This window comes from Nothobranchius furzeri, chromosome 15, assembly GCF_043380555.1.
Source record: "Nothobranchius furzeri strain GRZ-AD chromosome 15, NfurGRZ-RIMD1, whole genome shotgun sequence".
NCBI classification, from domain to species: Eukaryota; Metazoa; Chordata; class Actinopteri; order Cyprinodontiformes; family Nothobranchiidae; genus Nothobranchius; species Nothobranchius furzeri.
The window spans coordinates 29417682-29443104 of NC_091755.1; the positions used below are offsets into that span (position 1 = coordinate 29417682).

The following is a 25423-nucleotide window of genomic DNA, read 5'->3' on the forward strand; positions in this document are numbered from 1 at the left end:
CAGAAACCATGGTGATAGACGCATACTGCAAGCTACTCCTCCGTCATGTTTGTTTTCTCTAAAGTTACATTTGATCTCACAAGATGTCCCGTCTGCTTTGTGTGTAGTTTTCTGGTCGGACACAAACACTGTAGGATGAAAACAACAACTGTCATCTATGTCTTTTTTTGTTGTTGCTTGTCTGATTTTAGAAGAAAGTATGACATTTAAGATTATTTACTACAAATTTAGCTTAGTAATTTTTATATAGCTGGGTTGAAACTGACTATTTGAACCAGCAGATTTTATAATTTAGTGAAACAATTAATTTAGTTCAAATAAAGGTTCCTGACAAAGTGAAAAAGTCTTGATGCAAATGTAGGTTGTTGTTTCATACATTTAAAAACCAGAAAGGGGTGAGTACTTACTCTAACACAAGGGGAAGGTTAAAAGGCCGGAATTACTCATTTAGAGGAGACAGCTTGTGTTTTGTCTCTCAAACAAGCAGGTCCAGCTCCAGACTCCCTCTGATCCTCATGCATTTTGTTTTTGAGTTTCTCCATTCACGTCATCAAATGCTGCCTGCAACATAATGAGAGATGTGGCAATTAATTTTCTTTTAATCAAGGTCGAAATGAAGTAAATTGGTGCAGCTTGGCAAGCCCTCATTTTCTATTTTTGCAGTGATGCAAAACAAATACGATAAAATTATGGCCCTCCTCACCTTCTGTAATTAGAAAGCATGAGTGATCAGACGGAGATGATATGTGCTATATAGCACCTCCAGCTATCCTCCCCCCTCTACCCCTGAGATCAGATTTCAGCTCTTTTGAAGCAGATGACCATGTTTTCCTCCCTTCTCCTCCCTTATTCGCCTGTTCTCTCCCCGCTCTGCCAGAGTTACAGACAGACGGAGCAGCTCAACGTGACATTGACTGCAGTGTTGTTGTAATGCCTCTCAAATCTTATTAAAAACGCAGCTGTGGAAGACCTTGCTGACTTTACACATTTGCATTAAGCATGTTGTTTCAGTGTCCCTCCAAGCTGATTAGGAATTTATTAAAATTAGATTCTACCTGGCCCGCCTTATCGCCACCTTACAGTACTTTGACCAGAACTGTTGACGGCAAGATTTGTTTTATTTTTTACTTCAGACGTGTGATTACAGCTTCTATAATTATTTCCATGAGATATTATTTCACACAATGCGCTTTGAGCACAGACCTAAATGGATCTCTTGTTGGAGAATATACAGTTTGTCAAGAGAAAAGTTGAGATTGCAACGATACTGCAGTTTTCGTGGAGGAGGCGTGCGTTAATTTCCTGTTGGAAGTGATTGAGGAAGTAGCCACCTACCTCTCATTGTTTGCTGCCTAAACATGTAAATATGTCAGATGGAGAAATCATATTGAACGAAAAGACAAACAACCAGCTTGAAGGAGACACTCAGGCAGACTTTGTCTTTGAATATTTTGTGGCTTTTTGTTAAATATCTTCTGTGAATGCAGTGAGAAAGTCACGAACATCCCCAAGTTTGACAGAAAGAGTCTTTTGCCCTCTGCAGCGCGTGTGCCGCGTGCATCTGTCACGCCAAATGTGCGTCTGCACAGCCTCAAACACTAGGTGTATAGTGTTGAAATGTGCTGGAAAAACATATACAAAGGCTTGATGGAGCGTTTGCTCTAAGTCAGCACAGTGAGGTGGGCACGGCGACAGCTGTCCAATCTTCCCCCTCACCCATCCTCCTCCTCCTCCTCATACCAGCCACCATCACTTTTCAAAAATGCTCCCTGTTTACCATACATAGGCAGCTGCCACCACTGTTACCTTCCATAAGACAGCCACCTGCTAAAGGACATTTGTACATGTCTTCATTTAATTAAGGCAAATGCCACTTCTTTGGCTCCCTTGTGCAATGTGACTGACAACAAGACGACCTTGATCAGACTCTTGCATGCGGGCAGTTTGGGAACTTCTGGAGGACATGAGTGTTGTTTTGAGAAAATAGTTAAGTTTGCAAAAAAAAGTCAAGTTTATAAAGTATTCACAAAGTTTTCATCAAACTCTTTGGGTTCTGATAAAGTTTGGGCCAGTTTGACCTCTTTCTTTAAAAGTCTATTCACAATTAAAGTTGTTCTATAAAAACTACAACAAAAAGAAACCGTACCTTAGCTACTTTTAACTGTTGTGGTTCCAGCGTACTTGCAATATGAAACCTAAACGTAATGTAAGGTAGTGTTCTCAAAAGTTCATTTTATATTTTTTGCATTGATCTGGGATTTTATTACGCTTCTTTTTTATTGCTGCACAGCATCCTTACTTCCTGTGCTTTATTTTTATAGGATCTGTTCTTTTGTTCTTTCTCACCTGCTCATTAATATTCAGCATATTAAAGATTATCATTCCACAGCATGTTAGAAACATGGGAGAGTGAAATGTACTCCGGCTGGCCAAATAAAATGGCAAATAAGCTTGTAAAATAGAGATGTTCGGAATTACCATTAAAGGGGAACAGGGCAGTTTTGGCTTGCTTTTAGCACCCCCTAGTGTTCGTTTATGGAACCCAACCCAAAACCAAACTCCTCGCTGTGTGTTTGTCTTTTTAACACCTTCACCTTTGTCACAGCTCAAACATCACCTTTGTTTGTCACCTTTAACACCTTCTAACAACTGAAATGTCTCCCCAGCCTTCATTAGTGTCTACATGAGTGATTCATCAATAAATTAAACAAATCAGCTGTGTTCATCATCTAAAACGTGCAGGAAACGTGCTGGCCGCTGAGCCGCCCGCCAGTCTGAAGTGGAATATTCCAGCCAAAGAGGGGGGTGGGAGTGTGAGTGACATTTCATTAACCCTCTAAACGATTTTAGCGCATACTGGCTCAGACAAATTATTTAAAAATATGAACAGTTCCAAAGTATCCCTTTAATATCAGCCAATATCGGCATAAAAATGCAATATCAGAAAATATCTGTGTTGTTTTCACTCTTTTAATGACCTAGCGTTTGCATACCATATTATACATCAAACTCTTCAGCTACTTCTCTCTCTCAAAATGTCAATGTATGAGAGATCTGAGGTAAAGTTTTTGAGATAATTTAGTTTGTTTGGCACAACTTGTGAAGTAGAAAATTGCCCGGTGTACTTAAGTTCTGCTGTCCTCACAGTACTTGCAGCTAGCAGCTAACAATCAACTAAAACAAAAATCTTCACCTAAGGTTAGCTTTCTTATCTGAAGATCTTTATAAGCATTTTATAACCATAACTGCAATACACAGTAAAAGAAAGAAGGCATTACTAAATAGTACATTAGTGTCATGCTTCGGGAGAATGAGATTCAGCTGCTGTTGTAGACAAAAAAGACGCATGATATGTGATGTGATGTTAGCGAACTAAAATGTTTTAGCTTTTCTTCTTTATGAGAGGGGGACACAGCATATATAGGTATCGGTTTATATCGGTATCATAAATGAAGAGTCTACAATATCGGTATATAGGATATTGGTGAAAAAGCCAATATCAAACATCTCTAATGTAAAATCATTTTTTAATGAACGGTGTGCAGAAAAAAGCTCAGGGGTCAGGGTTCATGAGCCTTACAATATCAGACATGAAACTGTTCATCAGCCTTGATGTTTGGGCTCTGAGGCTGCTCAGGTTCCTCAAGGACTGAGGTAGTTCACTGGGTGTTCTTGGGGTTTGTCATTATTATTATTATTATTATTTTGCTCTAGTTTTATATCTGTAGTTGTAAAGGCCTTTGAGAGAAGGGAGGACTTGTCCTTCATTCAGTGACTACCTCCCCTAGCTTACAAGTTCAGAACTAGATCCTTGTTTTTGTGCCTGTGTGTTTAGTTTAGGCTCCTGCTTTATTTTTCTGTAGTTGCTGCCGAATATTTATTTATTTATATCATTTTAATTGAATAAGTCCCACTTGGTTCCATGAACTCATGGTAATGAAGCTGGTAAACACTTTAAGCTCTAGGACAGCAACATTCAGGTTTTTCACATGAAGTTTGCTTTTTTGTGTTACTGGGAACAAACATCAAAATTGAAAAACAAAATTTTGGAACAAACTGCCCTCTAAACAGATTTTTCTTGGACAAAAATATGATTGAAATTCAGAGTAGTGCTGAAAAGGGTTACTTGGTTGTGCAACCTGAATTTTTGGGCAATGCACGACACAAACGTATGAAAATATTTTCCTTCAGTTCAAAAATTATTTATTATCATAATTAATTCCAGGCTCATACAAGGTAAAATGCTGCTCGTGCTTATTTGCATGATGTCATTTTGATGATATAGGTAAAGGAGTTTCAAGATAAGAAAAACTGTCGGTACTTTGGAATGAAGCTTGTGCTGCAGTGCTGAGTGTTGTCACACCCTAACCACCAATAGGTCATGTTTACAGGTCTTTTCATGAAGTTATATGTGCATCTTTTCCAACCTCTGAGGTCATGTGATTGGTTTAAAATATTTTATAATTAGTCGTAGCAAAGATCAAGGAATCAGCAGGGCAGAGTTTGGGTGACTACGCCCTTGAGAGCGGCCTTATGAATAAATGGACCGGGTCATTACTGAATCAAGTGATCTGCAGAATAATCTATTGATTTTCTGGTCTTTCTTACTTCTTTATTATTCTGTATCACAGTATTGCAACATCAGGAGGAATCCACTGATGGATGGGATGCATGGATCTCTGCAGAGACCATGGTGGGTTTGAACATAGTTCATGCAACATGTTCAAAGGTGGCTGGAAATTACATTTATTAAGAGGGATGTCTCATAAATCTGTGCATGCTTCATGGGTTTTTGACATTTCTGACAACATTTTAGGTGGAAAAGAAGTAGCAGAACAAAAGGAGAAGAATTTGAGGATTTTGAGTGCTCCAAAAATATTCATTAAATAATGTTTTGCTGAATTGAAGCAACATTTGTATGTGTTTGTTGCTTTCCATTCACTGTAAGGTGCTTGAATTCTTTTGGAATCATTCAGTACCAATGAAAATGTTCTCCTTGAGCATTTTTAAGCCTGATGATTTGTTTTGGGGCTCAAATGATGAACACAGTCTTGGTTTGGTCCCTGATGAAATACTGTTAGGGTTTAGGTTTAAAGTGACAGTGTGTAGTTTCTCTGCCGATAGGGGGCAGTACATACTTAAATCATTGCAAGCAAGCATTATTTTTGTATTCAAGTAAGGTCTTACCAACAGATAGCCATAAGAGTCTAAAATCTTTGGGAGTGCAACCTCCAGCAAAATAACAAGAACATCATACTCCCTTTTATCACTGGCAATGAGTGAAAAAGTAAATGTGTAAAAGAACAACATTTATTAATGCTGAAAGTTTTGTAATCATTTGTTACAAATCAGTAAATGCATTCTGTCCTCACGGGCTTCTGTACAAGAAAATATGGCATCCAATATGGCGTCACCCAGAGACTTATGCTGTTTCTCAATGTCAAGGCGCCTGGCCTTGCGAGGTGATGTCTTGCAAGGCCAAGCGCCTTGCTTACGAGGACACTATCCTTCCTTGGTCAAAGAAAACGGTTTAGTGGAACAGACTTGCATCACGTGACCACAGCTTCCATGGCGGTCACGTAATGTCACGCAACACGTGAAATAACGTTATATTTTATAAAAATATGTTTTAATGTAAATATATAATGAAACTGTGTATACATTTGTTAAATTAAATATACAAACAAGTAACTATCCTAGCCACCTAAGCTTCAACTAATAAGCAACTAACCTACCATAGCTAACTTTTTTGGATCTAAAAAAAAACATTTAAAATTAGTTGACTTACTTTTAAACTTGAAATTTGCCCTGAAGTAGCTGCCGGCTTCTGATCTGCCGTCCTTTTGAAAATACAGTGATGTATTCTGGGAAATCTTTGACCAAGGCTAGGCTACAAGACACCTCCTGTGTAGCCTTGCTCAGCTAGCTAAATGGCTAACAAATGGAGAACACATGCCTCGGTAGAACATGAACACTGGAACATGTCTTGGGGGTTCCTGATGACGTATCTCCTAGGCAACCGGGGCAGGACCAAGACATCAAGGCGAGGTTCCTTGGCGTTGAGAAACTCCCTTGGACCCGCTCCACGTATTTTAGACTTGATTTTTTCTGGTTATATGTTATGAATCCGCCAATATTTTTCAACAACAAGATATCTTTTAATTCATTTACAACATTTCAGTGGATATTTCCAGAGATCAGTGGTAAAAACTACACATTGTCTATTTAATGAATACATCTCCAAGTATATTCAGTGTATTTAAAGACAATCCAAGCAGCAGGTCACCATCCCTGATTTCTAAACCTTACAGGTAGAGACTGAAGCACCCATCTACCTTGTTAGTTGACTTTGCCATTGATCCTCTATATTCTTATTATGTACAAGAGGACACATCACAAAACTGCTAATTGGCAATAATCTATTTGTCGATATTTCACGAGACTGCTGAATTTAGATAAGGAAAGTTCAAGTTTAAAATACATTATCACAGCCCCACTATTCCTGTGGGATTTGCCCCTGCAGTCTAGCTTCAATGAGTCACATGCTCAGAATATTTTATAGTAGATTATTGATGTATGTTAGATGATAGAAAATGTGAGAGGGAAAGAAAATAAACAGGAGGTGACATTGTTGTACCAACAGAGCAGCAATAGGACAAATAATTATTTTAGAACCTTAAAAACTGTTTTATTACTATTTTGATTTCAGTCACAAATTATTCCTTTTCCTGCACAAATTATTTAAAAAAGTAATTTTTTGTGTTTGCCCCGATAGACAGATAATAGGTTGTCTGACCTCTTCAGGGTGCACATCACCTGTTGTCGTACTGCGGTAGAAATGGAACTAGGACATCTTGTGATACATGATGGCTCGGTGGGTCCACCCTCAATTGCTGTTTTCTTCGGGGGATGCCGTCTATTCTATTTTATTTAGATCTATTCTATTCTATGAGGATCCAGGTCCTCACCCCATCACCAGAACTAATTGTTGTGAAATGATAGTAAACTAGGGCATTTAAAATTTACAAATAATATAGATGAAAGATCCAAAAATGTAAATCAACAGCAACAGCTTACGTCTTTCATAAACTTTTTGAGAAAAAGCTGCAATATGGAAATCAGGGATCCACCTTAATTTTTTTTTATTTCAGATAGGTAATTTATGTTTTAAAAGACAAAAAATTGCCAAAAACATTCAGTTTGTGACTAACTGAAGATTATCTCTTTATTTTATAAATCCAAATTCACCAACACATTATGCATGTATGACTATGTGTTGGTGTGCGGCACCTGGGGGGACAGCATTTTATGAGGGGGGCCATTACCACCTCTGGTTCATTCTTTGTGACACCACTGTCACATAAAGGGAGGAAACGATAAATGATTCTTTATCACAGATGTTTTGAACATCATCATTTTATACCATCCTATTATGGTGCTAGACTCTTCTGGCTACATGTAAGCTTTAAAAAACATCCAACTTAACGATGAAGAACATGACTGAGCTCATCCTTGAAAAAAATGTTTATACCTGGTTTTTATATCACAGCATGAAAATGTGAGAAGAAAAAATTGTTTTTTGTTAATATGCCAATGGAAGGCGAATATTTAGTTATTATTATCTGAAATATTGGAACAGGACCAGCCTAGTTTCACATACAGTGCTTACTGTCTGAAACATTGCTTCCACATGAGTAAAATTACCACTTTTAAATGTATTTAAGTACAATATATCACAAGAGTTAAAACTAAAGTTTTTATTATAATTATTTTTAGAAATTCTGCATGGTTCAAATTTAAAAATAAACATATTTAACTCATCGAACCATTTTTTATTGTTATAGTGTTCATAAAGGGATTCCTTTGATGAGTTGAATGACACCTTTAAACTCCAGTTCAGGTTTTCCAAGCAACACCTGCAGGACTGAGAAATTCAATTAAGGACTCCTCTTCCCACTTGGAGCCGGTCTCCAGGGCAGATCTTCCGGGCGACTTCCCCTGTAAGAAATTAGAAAATGCTACAATAAAAAAACGAAAACTGAAATAAAATGTAGTAAGTTTAAAAATGAGCGCTTTCAAACATTTCACCGTAATGACATTCGTCCCCTCAGCTGGAAGTCTGCGAAGTACCTCAGGTAAGAGTTTTGCTTTTGCTCTCAACTACTGTCCACGCTCGTTTTTATATCAAACGCACTCTCTGTGCGCGAGACAGGACATCAAAGTGTGTCTCGCGCCAGCCGCAACAGCGACATATTGAATTATTCAGCAGGGTTTAACACAGAAATGTTACCAGTGGGTTTTTAGGACTTGTCGGTAATCACGGTCAAAAAAGCAGCAGCAGGTCTGGAGCGACTCAGCCTGACTGAAGCTTTACTGGATCTGGAAAGACGCCGACGATAGGATCGGGCTTTAATAAAACTTTCACAATTCACACTGAAATAAATATATTCATAGATTTTATTTAAGTAGCATGTAAGGAAGCGGGATGCTCCCAATAGACGCTTCAGTTTCAAAGTTTCAACTTTTTCCATCTCAGTTCGTACTTTTCTCAGTCGCTAAGCTCTCATTCAGAAATATAAAAACAACCGAACACACACCGTTTTCTTAATTCTACACAACTTGGACCTAAAATACAGACTGATACTATCCGCTTTTTTTTTTGACGCAAATGAGCGCCTTTTGGGTGCAACTCAAAAACAGCCGCACAAATGACAGTTTTGGAACAGAAAAAAAAACCGTGAAACTTCTAAACAGGTAGTAGGTTTTAGTACAGTATCATTTACTGTAAATTGAGGAACTAGTACAAATGCAATAAATGTTCAATGCTCAAATAGAGGAAGTTGAAATTGTTTTCTAACGGTGTTTTAATGTCTTTTTTAAAATTTTGCATGTGTAATACAGGGCTGCAGCCCCCCCCCCCCCCCCCCCCCCCAACATCTGATTAGAATTCACTCATTAATTCTAACTAGTCAGCCAGATTATTGTTGTTGTTTTGGAAACGGGCATCAGTTTGCTGTGCTGACAGAGCAGCTCCTCTGTATCTGCCTATAAAGCTGATTTTATTACTTCTACCTAAAGAAGAACAATCTGGTAAAGCGCTGCATGTTTGGTTAGTTGTGATCTCTACAAAACACCACAAAGATGTGAGATTTAATTTGACATGCTTCTGTAAAGGGTCACCGTTTGCTCTCCTGTGCATTCATAAATGTCTGCTGCATGCTTTCTAGTGTGTTATTATTCTCAGGGATGAAGATGAGGACAGGAATAGATCACTGGCACTTTAAGCCCGGATTTCTCATATTCTCGCCGGATCTTTCTCCTTTGCTAATTATTGTGTTGTTTTCAGAGCAAATATGTCATATCCATGGCGACCAGGCAGGTTTATTGTCTCTCCTGTGCCATAGCTCACAAAAGTAATTAATTACCCCCTTTTTTTCTTTTCCCTCTTGTCTTTGGTTAAACAGATCACGGGAGGAAGATGGAAAGCTATCTTCTATATTAAAAATGCCACAGCTAGTACAACACAAGGTAAATACAAAAGTTTATTTTTCAAGCTTTTTCAGTTTTGATGTCTTCCTTTTGCTTTGATTTAGCTTTTGTATTACAAATCAGCTGAAATTAGACAATTTTGTCATGTAAAAAAGATGTATTATGCACACTGAGTGCTTTTGAAGTTTTTTTTCATTGTGTCCTCATGATGCAGCAGCTGTTCGGCCTTACTGTTGCAGATGTATTCATGCATGCAAAGCAAGCACACAGTTGGCACTTACACAGGCAAGCCTGAAAACACGTGTTTAGACATGAAACCAGCTCGTATTTTGTGTGTTTTGAATAGAAACCATAAGCCAGCTTAAAGGTAAGTTTGCTCTAGTGATGTCTTTTATTTTATGAGGTCACTGAAAAAATAATAACCAACAGCAGGTGTCCCCACAGGGGACAACAGTTCACTTCAGTGGACTGCAGGTGTTTTGTCCAAGTTCTTTTGTGCTCAAACTGAGCTATAAAACCTGCCAGATGACGGAGTTTGCAGCTTCTCGTCCCATCCGTGCATCCCAAACGTATCACAGAAATGTGACGGCACGTGTCTGCTGTCTGAAGGTCCATCTCTTGCTGGACACCAGCCAGCCTTCACTGTCAGATTGGTGGTACAGGTTCTCATCTCTCCACAGCATTGATGAGACACTGCAGTATCCATCTGTCAAATGTACCGCTCCTCTTCCTCTACTTCCCTTTCACGTGTTCCTTTGCCCTCCTGCGTTCACAAATCTTCTCATCACTGGATGTGAAAGGGAATTTTAAGGAGATGTAAGGCTCCAAATGCAGTCTGGTTTAGCTTGTTTTACGCGTTTATAGTTGTGATTCTCTTGGTTTCAGTCGACATTTCTCCTAATTATTGTCCTTTGATTGCTCCATCTTTGTTCACCAAACTGGTTAAGAACCTCAGTTTAATCATTGTACCAAGCGTCCAACGTCCTAAGGCTTGCAGCTCCATCAGTCAGTTAAATGCCTCATGTCTCATAAGTACCCATCTGCATCTGTCAAGGGGTGTGTAGAATTAAACCCTCGTGTATTCTTCCTGTGTTTGACCTTGGCTGTGGACCTTGGGTCTTTGATGTCAAATAATCTCCGGAGGCATTTGACAGGCTCCGGGAGCCATTACTTTTGTTTCCCCGCCACATCAGCTTTATCAATTGCCCCGCGTGTAATCATTCTGTATACCAACTCACACTGCAGCAACCGTAGTTTTCCTCATAAAAACACACAGCCTTCAACACGTACAGTCATACCAGTACAAATAGCGCACATGTTTTTTTAATCATCATCATTGTTTTTATTTTAGTGCCAAGGAAATGTCCTTTTTGCATGCTTGATCAGCCAGTAGAGAAATCCAATATAATGGAGGTTCAAGGTGAATTGCATCCCATGCACCCCCACCCCCCTATTCAGCTGGGGGAATATTCCAAAGCAAAATAAACAAATCACACAGACAACAGTAATATAGGGTTGATTTTGAAGGCATGAAATAAGTATCGATTAAACCCAGCAGTTCATAGATGAAAATGGCTTTTTTGGTAATTTGTCCTGGGTCCTCTCAATACGATGAAGAAGGAGAGAAACAGAGGGATGGACCCGGGTGGAGACACACTGCCGACTGGGAGAGGAGAGGAAGATCAGGGCGCCTGAACAACAAGAAGCAGGAAGACTGATAGAAAAGCTTTTGCAGACTTAAGAAAGTAACAAGCTGCCCCTTTCCGAGCTCATTATCATTCCTAATAAGTCTTAAGGAAGGAGGAAGCGTTGAGTGTAAATGCACGGTAATCCTCACGCCGGCCAAGGTTAGCGAGGACGTCAGCACACCGTTTCCAGCTGGCCACTTTGGGACAGGGAGCACAGTTAAGGATAGATGTTCAAGGAGAACGTGAGGACGTTTAGACAGTGTGTAAAGGTTACGAGCCCTTTCCCCCAGCTTGTAGCTTTTCAGTGCCTGTGCCACCTGGCATTTAATGAGTAAACAGATCAGCATTAGACTGAAAAAGGGCAATGTTTAGCTGTAAGACTGGAGGCAGGCAGTAATAACTCTGAGGGAAAGAGTTGAAATACAAGGTTTGATTAAAAATCAAAGGAGACAGGTTTCAGGTTTGTGTTTCTGCCCAAACCGACTGCAGTGTACGCCCAGCTCGTTGCTCTTTGGGTGTGGTCCAGAAGCAAATGAATCCGATGAACTGGTGACCAATTAAGTCATTTAACAAATTGCCAGTTACTTGTAGTGGTTGTTCAGCCATGTTGCTTTAATGGAAATCCAATGCAGTATTTATATACTGTACAGAATTTACAGTCTGGCGTTGTGTCACGTCATCCATTACACACTGCTAATATTATTAATGTAGCTCCATTTGTTAATCAAATCAAATGTGGGGATGTTTGCTATATCAATCTTTGTGAGCTGCATTAGAAGGACGGAACAACACTGCAAAAGCTAAAATCTAGATTTTAATCCCTTCTTTGGAAAACACGATTGTTTGCTGTAAGAGTGACAAACCTGTTGTGTGGTTGAAGGTTTCAGTGTGTCTGCTGTGACTGAGCTCCTTATCTCTGCTATGGTTTGTTGATTTTGTTGTTTTTGACTGATTTGATTTATTTACTTCTAGTAGAACCTTTTTCACTTTTACTGAACTTCTTTTTTGTCTCAAATAAAGTGACAGTGTGTATTTTTCCTGGCAAAAAGGGGCAGTACATACCTTAATCGTTGCAAGCAAGAGGTACGGATGGCCATTAGGGTCAAAAACCCCTTTGAGGGCAACCTCCATCATAATGACAAGCACATCAGACTCCCTTTCATCACGTGCAACAAGTGAAGAGATAAACAACAACAATGTTTATGCATGGCAAAAGTTTTGTAACCATCCATACATCCATTTTCTATACCACGCAGGGAGGCTGGTGCCTATCTCCAGCCGTCTCTGAGCAAGCAGGCGTAGACCCTGGACAGATCTATTCAGAGACATACAGGACAAACAACCATGCATGCACACACTCACTTATAAGGACAATTTAGAGAGGCCAATCAGTCTGACAGTCATGTTTTGGACTGTGGGAGGAAGCCAGAGTACCCTGAGAGAACCCACTCATGCACAGGGAGAACATACACACTCCATGCAAAAAGACACCAGACCAGGATTTGAACCCAGGACATTCTTGCTGCAAGACAACAGCGCTAACCACTGACTGTTGTAACCATTTGTTATAAATCATTCAATGTATTTTGTCCTCATGGGCTCTCGTACATTAAAACATGGCGTCTAATATGGCGTTGCCAGAGTCTTAGACCCGCTCCTATGTATTTTAGACCTGATGTTCATGGTTATATGTTACGAAGCTGCCAGTATTTTTCCATCCATTTCCATGGATATTTCCAGAAATTAACAGTAAAGACCACACATTATAAGTTTAATACATATTCCTCATTTTCTGTTTTATTTAGAAAATCCTCTTATTTTGTATTTGTAATTTTCTCCCTGTTTGTGTTGCCACTCACCTGTTCCTCATTGTGTCATTTACACTTCCGTGGTAATTCTGTCTATTTTCTGTTTAAAATTGTCAGTGACTCCATCTTTCTACTGGCCATGGAAGCGTGGCAAAACGAGCGCAAAATGTACTACGCGTCACTTAGCCACCATTATAGTGGATGGGTTCCTTTTAACCAGCAGCAAAGTCTAATGTTTTGGATGTGTCCCGGAAGCGAAAGGACATTTTGAGTCAATTTTTATGCGCTACGCTTCCAAAACTCTGCAGTTTAGATCAGGCCAGACAGAAAGTCAAGCACAAAACCATTGTAAAGTATTCAGAAACTTTAAAAATAAAAGCTACATGCAGATGAACATACGTCATTTCATGGTAAACCCCCCGTAACCGATGTAAACAGAACAGAAAGTAAACCACAGATCTTTTTGGATATGTACAGCTGTCTTTCTCCTTGCTTGTAACTACCCAAATCACGCGTGGTGTTGCAATTCTCTCGTGATTTTGTGTCCTTGCAGAACAAGCAGTGCGGAACACCTTCATTCCCGTTTCACATCTGAAACGCTCCCAGTTGGGAATGAGCTTGCGGGGAAAATGCCGCTTTTACCCCATGTGCCGCTTTTACATCCAGGGGAAAAAAGGGGTGAGGGTATGAGGGTTCTGAAATCATTTGCTGATGTCTTACAGAAGTTTTTAATATTTTGAAAAAAATCCTTTAACAAATCCTCTCCCTGACCCTAACCCTCCCAAACAGTAAAGCCTGGGGCATACCAGCAATCTTGAGAAGTCAAGTGGTCACACAGGACGCGACACTTCGCTGAGCACTACTTGAAAAGCCACAGGATAGTCACAACATCACGCGGGACTTGAGAACAGGAAGTAGGAAGTGACTATTGTTTAGAAGAAGAAGAAGAAAGTATCATTTCTATAGCACCTCTCAAGATAAAAATCACGAGGCGCTTCACAAAAACAAAACATGTAAAAATATAAAAAATAATTTAGAAAATGGTTAAAATATATTTGAAATGAGCAGAAAATAGATAATTGTGATTAAAAATGTTAAGAAAGACAAAGAGTGAATAGGAAAGAGGGAAATCAGTGGATCCTGAGGAAGGTGGAATAGTTGGGGAGAGCAGAATAGAGAGAGAGTGGTGAAGAAGGTCATACAAAAGCCAGCTTGAACAAGTGAGTCTTCAGCTGCTTTTTAAAGGAGACCACTGAGTCCACTGATCTCAGGCTCAGGGGGAGAGAGTTCCAGAGTCTAGGGGCCACAGCAGCAAATGATCTGCCACCTTTGGTCTTTAGCCTGGTGTGCTGCACAACCAGTAGGCTTTGATCACTGGACCTCAGGGACCTGCAGGGGTGTAGGGACTAAGAAGATCACCAATGTAAGATGGTGCTTGTCCATGTAAGGCCCTATAGACCAGAACCAGGATCTTGAAATGAACCCTTAAGTTGACTGGCAGCCAATGAAGCTGGAGGAGAAGCGGGGTGATGTGGGTGTGTTTGGAGGACTTGGTCAGAAGCCGAGCACAGGCTTTCTGAACCACCTGTAGACGGTTCAGGGAGGTTTTGCTCAGACACGTGAAAAGACAGTTACAGTAGTCTAAGCGTGAGGAGATGAAGGTGTGGATAACTGTCTCAAGTTCAGAGTGAGACAGAATGGGACTCAGCTTAGCAATGTTCCTGAGATGGAAGAAGGAAGAGCGAACAAGAGAACTGACATGAGAATCCAGGGTGAGAGCTGGGTCAAAGGTCACACCAAGATTCCTGACAGAAGGTTTGGTGTGAGAAGCAAGCTGACCAAGAGAGTCTCTGACTTTGGGAACCAGCTTGTCTGGGGCACAGATGAGGATCTCAGTCTTATCTTCATTCAGCTGTAGAAAGCTCCCAGCCATCCAGGTTTTGATGGAGTCTAAGCAGGTGTGTAACATCTGCAGCTTAGACATCTCATGGGGCTTAAAGGAGATGTACAGTTGGATATCATCTGCGTAAAGATGGTAGGAGATTCCTTTGAAGGAGCTCAGGATGTGCTGAAGAGGGAACAGATAGAGGAGGAAGAGCAGAGGCCCCAACACAGAACCTTGTGGGACACCATGGGTAAGGGAGGTGGTGGAGGACCTAAACTTGGAGACGGCCGCAGAAAAGGAGCACTCAGAAAGATAAGAGGAGAACCACTCCAGAGCAGTTCCTAATAGGCCTACCCAGTCTCTCAGCCTCTCCAGTAGCAGGTGATGGTCAACAGTGTAAAAGGCTGCAGTCAGGTCCAGCAGGGCCAGAACAGAACAGTCCCCTGCATCACTGTGAGTCAGAAGGTCATTAGAGACCCTAAGAAGAGCTGTTTCAGTAGAATGAGCTCTACGAACACCTGACTGGAAGCTATCATAGATGTTATGTTCATCAAGAGCAGCTGTGAGTTGTTTAGCCACAACCTTTTCCAAGATCTTGGAGATGAACGGAAGTTTAAAGATGGGTCTGAAGCTGCTATGGAGAGAGGGGTCAAGACTCGGTTTTTTAAGAAGCGGGTGGATTACAGCGTTCTTAAAGTAAGCAGGGACCTGACCAGAAACCAGAGAAGCATTAATTATAGAGAGCATGCTGGGACCGATGGACTGAAAAGCACTTTTAAACAAAGATGAGGGTAAGATGTGGAGGGGGCATGCAGAGGTCTTCATAGAGTTAACTAGTTTGGTTAACTCCGGCAAAGAAACAGGAGCAAAGCTATCTAGGATGATGGGCCTGGTTGGAGTCGGCAGAGGCAGCGATAAGGCTGAAGGAGAGATGCTAGATCTAACCTTATTGACTTTGTCCATAAAGAAAGACAGAAAGTTCTCACATTCTGTAACAGAGTGGATGGAGGCTGTAGGACAGGCAGGAGAGACGATGCTGCTGATGGTGTTAAACAGCACCTTGGAGTTCCCTTTGCTTCGGGACACCAGGTTGGAAAAATAGGAAACCCTAGCATCTCTGACTGCAGAGTTAAAGGATGTCAGAAGGTCCTTTAGGTGCAGCAGATGGATGTGGAGATGGGTTTTCTTCCATAAGCGCTCAATTTTTCTGCATTGGCGCTTCAGGCTGCGAAGGCTGTCAGTAAACCGGGGAGTAGGGTTCACTGCAGGAACTGATCTGGTTCTGACAGGACAGATGTTGTCCAGAATGGAGAGGCAGTGCTCGTTAAACTGAGAAGTTAAGGAATCTGGGTCATTATCAGAAGAACAGGGTGGATCACAAGCAGCAGAAAAATTGCTAGCTGTGCTCTCATTAAGAAAACAAGAACTAACCATACGGCGAGCAGGAGGTGGGGACGCAGGAACTGACAAGTTAAAGAAAATGCAATGGTGATCTGAAATATAAACGTCCTCAGGACAAACACTATCAGCATTTAGACCCAGGGTAAAAACAAGGTCTAGAGTGTGCCCCCTGGTGTGTGTGGGGCCAGAAACATGCTGGGTAAAGCTAAAGGAGCCCATAAGGCTCGAGAAATTCATGGCAAAGTGATCAGAGGGATCATCAACATGGATGTTAAAGTCACCCACAATCACCAGTCTGGACAGCTTCACAGTGGAGGATAGAAAGTCACTAAACTCCTGAAGGAAAGAACTGTTTGGACCAGGTGGACGATAGACCACAGCACAGTAGAACGGGTCCTTACACCCGACTTTAATCAGCTGCAGTTCAAAGGAAGCAAAGTGACAAGAGGTTGTAGAGCTACATGGAAGATGGTCTCTGGAAACAACAGCTAGGCCTCCACCACAACCAGAACCCCGGGTCTGGCTAAGAAAAGAATAACCATTCAGGCAGAGTTCAATCAGACCAGAATAATCAGATGTTTGCTGCCAAACTTCAGTCACAAACAGAAAATCCACATTTTTAGAGGGAATTAAATCATTAAACAGGAAGGACTTATTGTTAACAGAGCGGGTATTTAATAGAGCCATGCTGAGTGAGGTGGAGGAATCAGAAACAGCTGGAGTTAGTGGACGTAAATTGGCAGAGTTAGATCGACGGTGTTTATAAAAACCACTTATGGAGGGAAGAGGAGGAGAAACCACTGAGGAATGAGGATAAACCGACCTTAAAAAGCTTGGACGGAGAAACCGCGCCGCAACGCGACCTGGTGGGAATGTGGAAGTGGCGCTCAAGTCGCCAAACAAAGGACAAGAAGCTAGAAGATCACGCTGATGTTTTCTAGATAAACCACACTTTAAGAGAAGTATTATTCTCACCTGGATTCCTGCTCGTTTACCTCTTTTCCTCCGACGTTTTCCCGAGACCGGATAAACATCGCTGGAGGCGCCCTGGTTTGAATCGTTGTTTGGCTCTGGGCCAGTGCGCCACTCAGATAAACAAACAGGGAGGTACGTCCTCGGTGCACCTTGGGCAATTGTGAACCAACGGAAGGACAAAAGAGTCTGGCGATCATAGGAGATGGTAGCAGGGACACTACTGAAGAGGATCGCAGACAAGAGCAAGGTGGACAAGAGGAGGTTAGTGGAGAAAAGTTTGAAAAAGTGGCCGGTGACTGCGGCTAAGCCAAGCACAGGCGCCATCTTGTTACAATCCACATTTATACGTGATCAGACTTGGAGTCGTGTTTTGTGAGACTCAAATTCATTAACAGTGTGTAAGTATGCTATTTCTTAAAATATTTTACAATCGTTAGTACTTAAAAGTTATCAAGACTGCAACTGGGTTTGTGCCGTGAAGCCGTTCCGCGTCGTAATGTCTGTTGTAAAGTATTCCACAAATTTGGAAACAGCTGCAGCGCCGCCACGGCTTGAGATAGAACTGGCACCTATCTTCAGAGACTAGGCGTAATGCTTCTGGAACGCGATGCAGCGCTCCCCGTGTGCCCACTCTGTTCAACTGTAATGGCTTCTATCTAAAATGAGGGGGTGTGCATCTACGGTGTGCCCCAGGCTTAAGATCTGTGGCAGAACCCCTCTGGAATCCTTTGATTTCCATGGGTTTCCATGGGTCTAGTCACTACTGCTCAACAGTATTTGGTAACTTTGACAAAAGCTTACAGTGATGCTCCACGTCAGTGAAACATCCAGATTAATATTGTAGGGCTATGAGATTCAGCATTCTACAATATCTGTTTGGTATCGCCTCTCCTATACTCTTGCTCCTCTGTCTGCACCCACTTTCTGCCCCTTAACCCGTTTTAGAGAGATGTAATCTGAATATTTCCCTGTAGCTAAAATTACAGCTTTACTTTCCCAATTCTCACACTGTACTGTTGCCAATTTTCAAAAATCTTAATAACCAAGAACTTCACATTCCTTGTGACTTCATAAGGAATAAATGGTGTAAATGTGTCCTTTTTACTCTGTTTTCCTTTTGTCTTACATCATCAGCATGGTTCCTTCAACTTGTTGGGGATTTGGAGTCTTTTTTTGGCATTAGTTGGGCTTTAGAGAAGCCTGTCAGCTGCTCTTGTATGTAAATAACTCTCCTGTTGGCATGGCAACGTACTGATGCTTAAAATGTGCCAGACACAATGCAGCGTGGCTCCTAAATGAGGCAAAAATATGCAAGCATTAATTTTCATGCATAATGATAATAGATGTGAAACTAGAAAATTTGAATATCGTGCAAAAGTTTAGTTTATTTTTTTTGAGTAGGGAAACTAATGAATGAGACAGACTCATTACATGCAAAGCCAGATATTTCAAGCCTTTATTTGTTATAACTGTAATGACTGTGGTTTACAGCTTATGCACTCTAAACCCTTGTGAAAAAGGTTCAATATTCTAGGCTCAAAGTGTCACACTCTAATCAGCTGATGAATCCAAAACAACTGCAATGGATCCCTGAGTCTTTAGATGGTCTCTCAGTCTAAGTTGATTTACTGAAATAAATGAACTTTTGCACCACATTTAAATTTATTTTAGGCTTACCTGTGAGTAAAATGTTATAATTATTTGCACACATTAAAATAATTGTTTTAATGATCTAAAAACCTTTCATGCACTGCAGTTAACAACTCTTATATAATTTCTGTCTGTTTTAGCCTCACAGAAAATTTGAGTTTGTTTATGAACATATATCTTTTTTTAATAACAAAGGGTACAAAAGTGTAAAATGCAAGTGGAACTGGAGCCGATGGTGTAGAACCCGTGTGGCCTTTTGTCTTACTGCTCAGTGTAATGCCAGGTCTGTGTCTTTCTGTCATGTAGAGATGATTTACCAAGTGACAGATGTTCTCAGACCTTTGCACATAGATGAACGCCATTTTGTTCTATTTTTTTCTCCTTTAAAGGTTGAAGAACAAAATGCTTTTCCTGCTTCACGTCAAGCTCCTTTGATTGCTTCGGGTGTCAGATTCTCCGTTGAGTTCAAATGCTTTTAACAACACAAACTGTCACGTTAAACTTAGAAGAACCATGTTTGAGCAGCTCTTCATCATTTTTGCCATTTGGTGGCGTTTTGGTTGAGGCACAGTTGGCAGCCTGCTCTTTTACTGCCCCCCTCCACCCCATCACCAACCATCCAACGCCCTCCAGGGATCCTCGGAAGACAGAGAACCATCACCATGGTGATGTGAACACAGATCACACACACACCGGTCCATTGTGACCAGCGTGTGTTGAGGTGAGAGGGAACAAAATGTCACAGCAACAGGTTTTTTGTGTTTTTGTTTTTGCCTCAATCCTCTGAGGGCCTGTGCTCAGATCCATGTACTCAGTTACACTGGAGAGACCACTGGAGAGACTGTGGGAGTCTAGAAAACAGGTGACATGGAAAGAAACTGAAAATACTTAAAAAAACAGGGTCTTTTGTTGTATAATTGCCAACTGATGAGAGGCAAAAGGTGACAATTATGTTTTTGCCCGTGTCGGTGCATGCATGTTTTTCTGTAATGGGTTAGGGTTAGGGTAATGGACCCCTGCTATGTGATTCTATCATAGGACACACTGGACGCTTTTTGTAGGAAATCTCTGGAAGTAATCAACAAATGGACGTCCAAAACTGATTAACTTTTAGAGTCAAACCCGTTCTAATATTAGTAAGTAGCCTAGAAATCCAAACAAACTGTAGCAGAAATGTTGTTTTTAGTGGTCGAAGGTTACAATAACAGCTTACTGCCTATGTGTATATACGTGTACATTTGTTATCATTTTTCTTCAAACTAGTGTTTGTGCTGCGGTAACAAGTAGATTTCCCCACTGTGGGATCAGTGAAGTCCTATTCTATTCTATTCTATTCTATTCTATTCTATTCTATTCTATTCTATTCTATATGTTCTTTTGAGATTATAAAGTAACTAAACCAGCACTGGTCCAACATCCTACAATACCCATAATGCAACAGAACTACAGTGCCTTAGAACTTTAGGATAAGTTATAATTAAAGAGTTATTTTTGAAAAAACAAAACAAAACAAAAAAAAAAAAACAGAGAGATCTTGCTCTGCTGGTCGGTCTAGCCACTATTGAAGCCTCAGCAGTTCTACCATTGGCCTGAAGAGTTTTTGTGCCTCGCCAGTCACAGCTCTCCATCTTTGTCGGGCGAGTGTAACTCTAGAGCTGTAATAATGAAAAACTACACAGATGACATCGGCTCTGCAGCAGGGCTTGTTTGAAATGGCTTTAGTATCAACTTTTAATGACTTGAGGTTTTCTTTGAGACATGAGCAGATAGAGGCACTTAATCCTTTATTTTGAAAAAGGACGTATTGCCTCTTCTCCTTCAACGTGTTTGGCGGACTGCCCTGTTGACTGTTTCAATATTTGAACAAAATGGCGGTAACTGTATTGTATCTTATTATAAGACTAAAAGTGACACTTTTTTTATTCAGTTAATGAAATTGTAAAACCTTAAAAGCTGCTGCACCGTGAATTTGTGTGTGTGTTCTACCTTCAGATGTTCTGGTGGTGAAATCTTTATTTGTTATGAATCTACTGTAATCTGAGTTCCTTATTATTGGTGGATGATTGTGTTTTTTAAGCTCTCTTTCATGCCTTTTTTGGCTCGTTTTGATCCAGCTGGCGTTGGTTATAAACCCCATGTAGATGGAAGGGTCTCATACAGTAGATAATGTGACATCTAAAAGATGGAGCAGCTTTTGCCCTCAGCCCTGAGGAAGGTGTGGGCTGCGTTCTGTGACAGGTTCAGGGTTGCCCTCAGTCCCAGAGGTTAGAAGAAGGAGGTCATCCCATGCCAGAGGGCCTAAAGGTGACTTCAGACACCCACACCGAACGTCTGGTGTACAGTCTGAGCCTCCTGCCCTCTGCTCTGAGTGAAGATCCAACCCATAGCTCCTAAGATGCTAACTATTATATACATCAAATTTATTTTGGCTTCAGGGTCACTGCCAGGTGCTGCTTTCTACGACTCTTACCTGTTTTATTATGCAGGAGCCAGAAGTCTCATTAATATTTGTTGATATGTAGTCGTAGCAGTCAGGTCTTTTCATGCCAAGTCTGTAAGAGTCAGCCGTCTACGCTCCCCAAGCAGATGCAAAGGTGGAGGTCCTGAGAGATCCTTTTATGTTTGGAGTCCTCTCCTTGCTCCTCTAACTGCGACCTCAACCACAACACTGCTCCATCTCAATCAGCTCTCTGTCGTAATCCCACTTCAGAATTCCTCTTGGCTGAGAGAGTAAATAAATTTTTCAGCATTTATTAGAGTACAGCTTTGCCAGAAGGGACTCCTCTCTCCTCTCCTATTGCTGCTCCAGTAATTAGTAAATTGATTAGGAGAACTTCAACACACCTCCTTGGCTCTTATCTCTCCGTTCTAAGACAATATTGCCGTGCCATGGGACAGCGTAAATATTTTAAGGGAAACCCACAGTGAATGTCATTAAATGGCTCTGGGGCCGAGCAGCTGTCTCCTGTTGAAGGTCCCAGCCAATTTTCTAAACTATGATTAAAGAAAAGTTTTGGATTATTTAAACACGCCGTGTCCTGTGGGTTTTTTTTCAGTGCTACTGAAGACCTCTGTGATTCTCTCCCCCCTCCCCACCCGCCAGAGCCTGGGCTGCTCCTCTCCCTTTGGATCTATTAGTTTGAAATCGTTTGGGTGATGACTCTTTGAAAGTGGTGGTCATTCTGGGATGCCGTGTTCAAATGCATTGGAACAAAGACTTCTCTTCTATGCACGAATGCTAATTAAAATTTTTTACCCCCCATCCCTGGGCTGCAGAGGGAAAGACTTGGTAGCAATTTGGCAGATAATCAAATTGCATTTTAAATGGAGCCGTTTAAAGATGACTGGGGTCTGCTCACAGGAAGACACAGTGGCACAAATTAGGGTTAAATACACCACTCTGTGCACTGAACATCAACAAGATTCACGTTACAATAGGTAGACTTTTATGTAGCATGTATTATTCCATTCAATATGACTAAAAATATATAATTTCTGATAAATGCATTCAGGAAATATAGTTATTCATTATTATTTGTAATAATGCACCCTTACGATTACGGCAAAAACGCTTATATGAGATGATTTGTTAACAGGTGAATCTACAAGGAGGAATTGTCTTTAATTTTAGATTTTCAACCCGACAGAAATGGTAAACTGGGGGGAAAATGTTGTGAACAGCTATGTTTGTCTCCAAAAATACGTGCTTTGAAGAAGCTGTCCCCCCACATTTGGTATACACCATTAAGTTCTTCATGGCCAATCAAACTGTCTGTTCACACAGCATTCCAGTACATATTAGTGACATCTCGTTAGCAGAAAACAGAAAACTGGCACAAAAATTTTGGGAAACAGGCCTGAACTGTTTATACCCCAGAAGAAGTTAAAAGTGTGATTCTGATTAAATGATGGAATTGGATCAAACATACAGCTGCCTCCAAAACCTCTCTCATTGTCAACCTTTGTGGCACAGAATAACTGAAGCAGGCACTTTGTTTTTGTTCTGGACCATATTTGCTGTAAATTAAAGTTTAATTATAAACTGTAGACATTTTCTTCAACTAATAATCGAAGACAGTTACAAAAGATGACACATGACGTAGCCCCCTGCAGATCCAAAGGAACCTACGATGCCAAATTTGTCATGATTGATATACCAAGACTTCTGCCTCTATCTCCAGTTTTCCACCATATTCATATGAAACACATAGCGTTTGTGAAGCGCAATACGCAGCTAATAGTCACCATTATAATCAGTGGGACTGTCTCTGACGGGTGTGCACAGGCGTGTCCCAGCAGCGCAGTGTTGTGGTGCTCCACTAAATTTGAGTTCTGGGTAGATTTTTTACGCGCTACTCTTTCAGAACACGTCATATTGCAGGAAAGCAGTATGGGATGCATTGGCAGCTGCTGCTCAGCTGCGAAGGGACCCACCTCTGAGGCTGTTTGTACAGTTGTGGTCAGAAGTTTACATACACTTGTAAAAAATATAATATAATGGCTCTACTGAGTGTCCCGTTATTTCTAAAACTCTGATTTTTCTCTGATAGAGTGATTGGAACAGATACTTCTTTGTCACAAAAAACATTCATGAAGTTTGGTTCTTTAATGTCTTTATTATGGGTTAGCAGAGAAAAGTGATCACATTTGCTGGGTCACAAGTATACATACAGCAACATGAACTAGCAATTTAGGTGACTTAGAAACGTGTCAGTGAACTGAGCTTCATAGCATGGCCTCTCAACTTCTTGTGAGTGATTATGAGTGACTACAGCGGGTGACTTCTCTTAGGCCAGGTAAATAGGGCTCATTGGATACAAACACCCACAAACGCTACAATGGGAAAGTCAAAGGAGCTCAGCATGGATCTGAAAAAGCGAATTATTGACTTGAACAAGTCAGGAAAGTCACTTGGGGCCATTTCAAAGCAGCTGCAGGTCCCAAGAGCAACAGTGCAAACAATTGTTTGTAAGTATAAGGTGCATGGCACTGTTTCATCACTGCCAAGATCAGGAAGAAAACGCAAGCTATCACCTGCTGCTGAGAGAAAATTGGTCAGGAGGGTAAAGAGTGAACCAAGAATCACCAAAAAGCAGATCTGCCAAGAATTAGAAGCTGCTGGAACACAGGTGTCATTGTCCACAGTCAAACGTGTTTTGCATCTCCATGGACTGAGAGGCTGCCGTGAAAGAAGGAAGCCCTTGCTCCAAAAGCGGCACCTTAAGGCTCAACTGAAGTTTGCTGCTGATCACATGGACAAAGATAAGACCTTCTGGAGGAAAGTTCTGTGGTCAGACGAAACAAAAATCAAGCTTTTTGGCCACAATGCCCAGCAATATGTTTGGAGGAGAAAAGGTGAGGCCTTTAACCCCAAGAACACCATGCCTACAGTCAAGCATGGTGGTGGGAATATTATGCTGTGGGGCTGTTTTGCTGCCAATGGAACTGGTGCTTTACAGAGAGTAAATGGGATAATGAAGAAGGAGGATTACCTTCACATTCTTCAACATAACCTAAAATCATCAGTACGAAGGTTGGGTCTTGGGCGCAGTTGGGTGTTCCAACAGGACAATGACCCCAAACACACATCAAAAGTGGTAAAGGAATGGCTAAATCAGGCTAGAATAAGGGTTTTAGAATGGCCTTCCCAAAGTCCTGACTTAAACCCCATTGAAAACATGTGGACAGTGCTGAAGAAACAAGTCCATGTCAGAAAGCCATCAAATTTAACTGAACTTCACCAATTCTGTCAAGAGGAGTGGTCAAAGATTCAACCAGAAGCTTGCCAGAAGCTTGTGGATGGCTACCAAAAGCGCCTGATTGAAGTGAAAATGGCTAAGGGACATGTAACCAAATATTAACACTGCTGTATGTATATTTGTGACCCAGCAAATGTGATCACTTTTCTCTGTTAACCCATAATAAAGACATTAAAGAACCGAACTTCATGAATGTTTTTTGTGACAAAGAAGTATCTGATCCAATCACTCTATCAGAGAAAAATCAGAGTTTTAGAAATAACGGGACACTCAGTAGAGCCATTATATTATATTTTTTACATGTGTATGTAAACTTCTGACCACAACTGTATCTATTACGTTAGGCATTGCTTACACATCTGGCGGACAGCAGAGGTTAAAAAGGATTAGGAATTTCCTCAAAAACTTGAATCAAATACTGGATATGCACTCTGGTGGATATTTAACCCTCCCTCTGTCTTTATGGGTGACGCCGTGAGGAAAGCTGACCATTGAGCAGGATTGGTGGTTTATCCCTTGAGGTCCACGTGGCAGGGGTGAGATGGTGCTCACTCCTCACCCCTGCCATGTGGACCCAAGGGATAAACCATCAACCCTGCTCAATGGTCAGCTTTCCTCACGGGGTCACACCCATTAGGACAGTGGGAGGGTTATATGTTGCATATGGAAAACCCAATTTTATTTATTGTTAAAAAGCATACATAAAATGATATAGTTAATTAAAGAGCAATTAGCAGGTTACATTTTTTTTCTAATTCATATCAAATG

At 40.9% G+C, this 25423-nt stretch overlaps 1 protein-coding gene across 1 annotated transcript in view; it reads left to right on the forward strand.

The window, feature by feature from the left end:
• Positions 1-7937: 7937 nt before the first annotated feature.
• The window catches only part of casz1 (castor zinc finger 1), a 212189-nt gene continuing 194703 nt past the window's right edge, over positions 7938-25423 (forward strand). The window contains exons 1-2 of the mRNA XM_054745828.2: positions 7938-8135; positions 9465-9528. The gene's annotated coding sequence lies outside the window, so the exon portion shown is untranslated. The remainder of the gene's footprint in view (positions 8136-9464; positions 9529-25423) is intronic.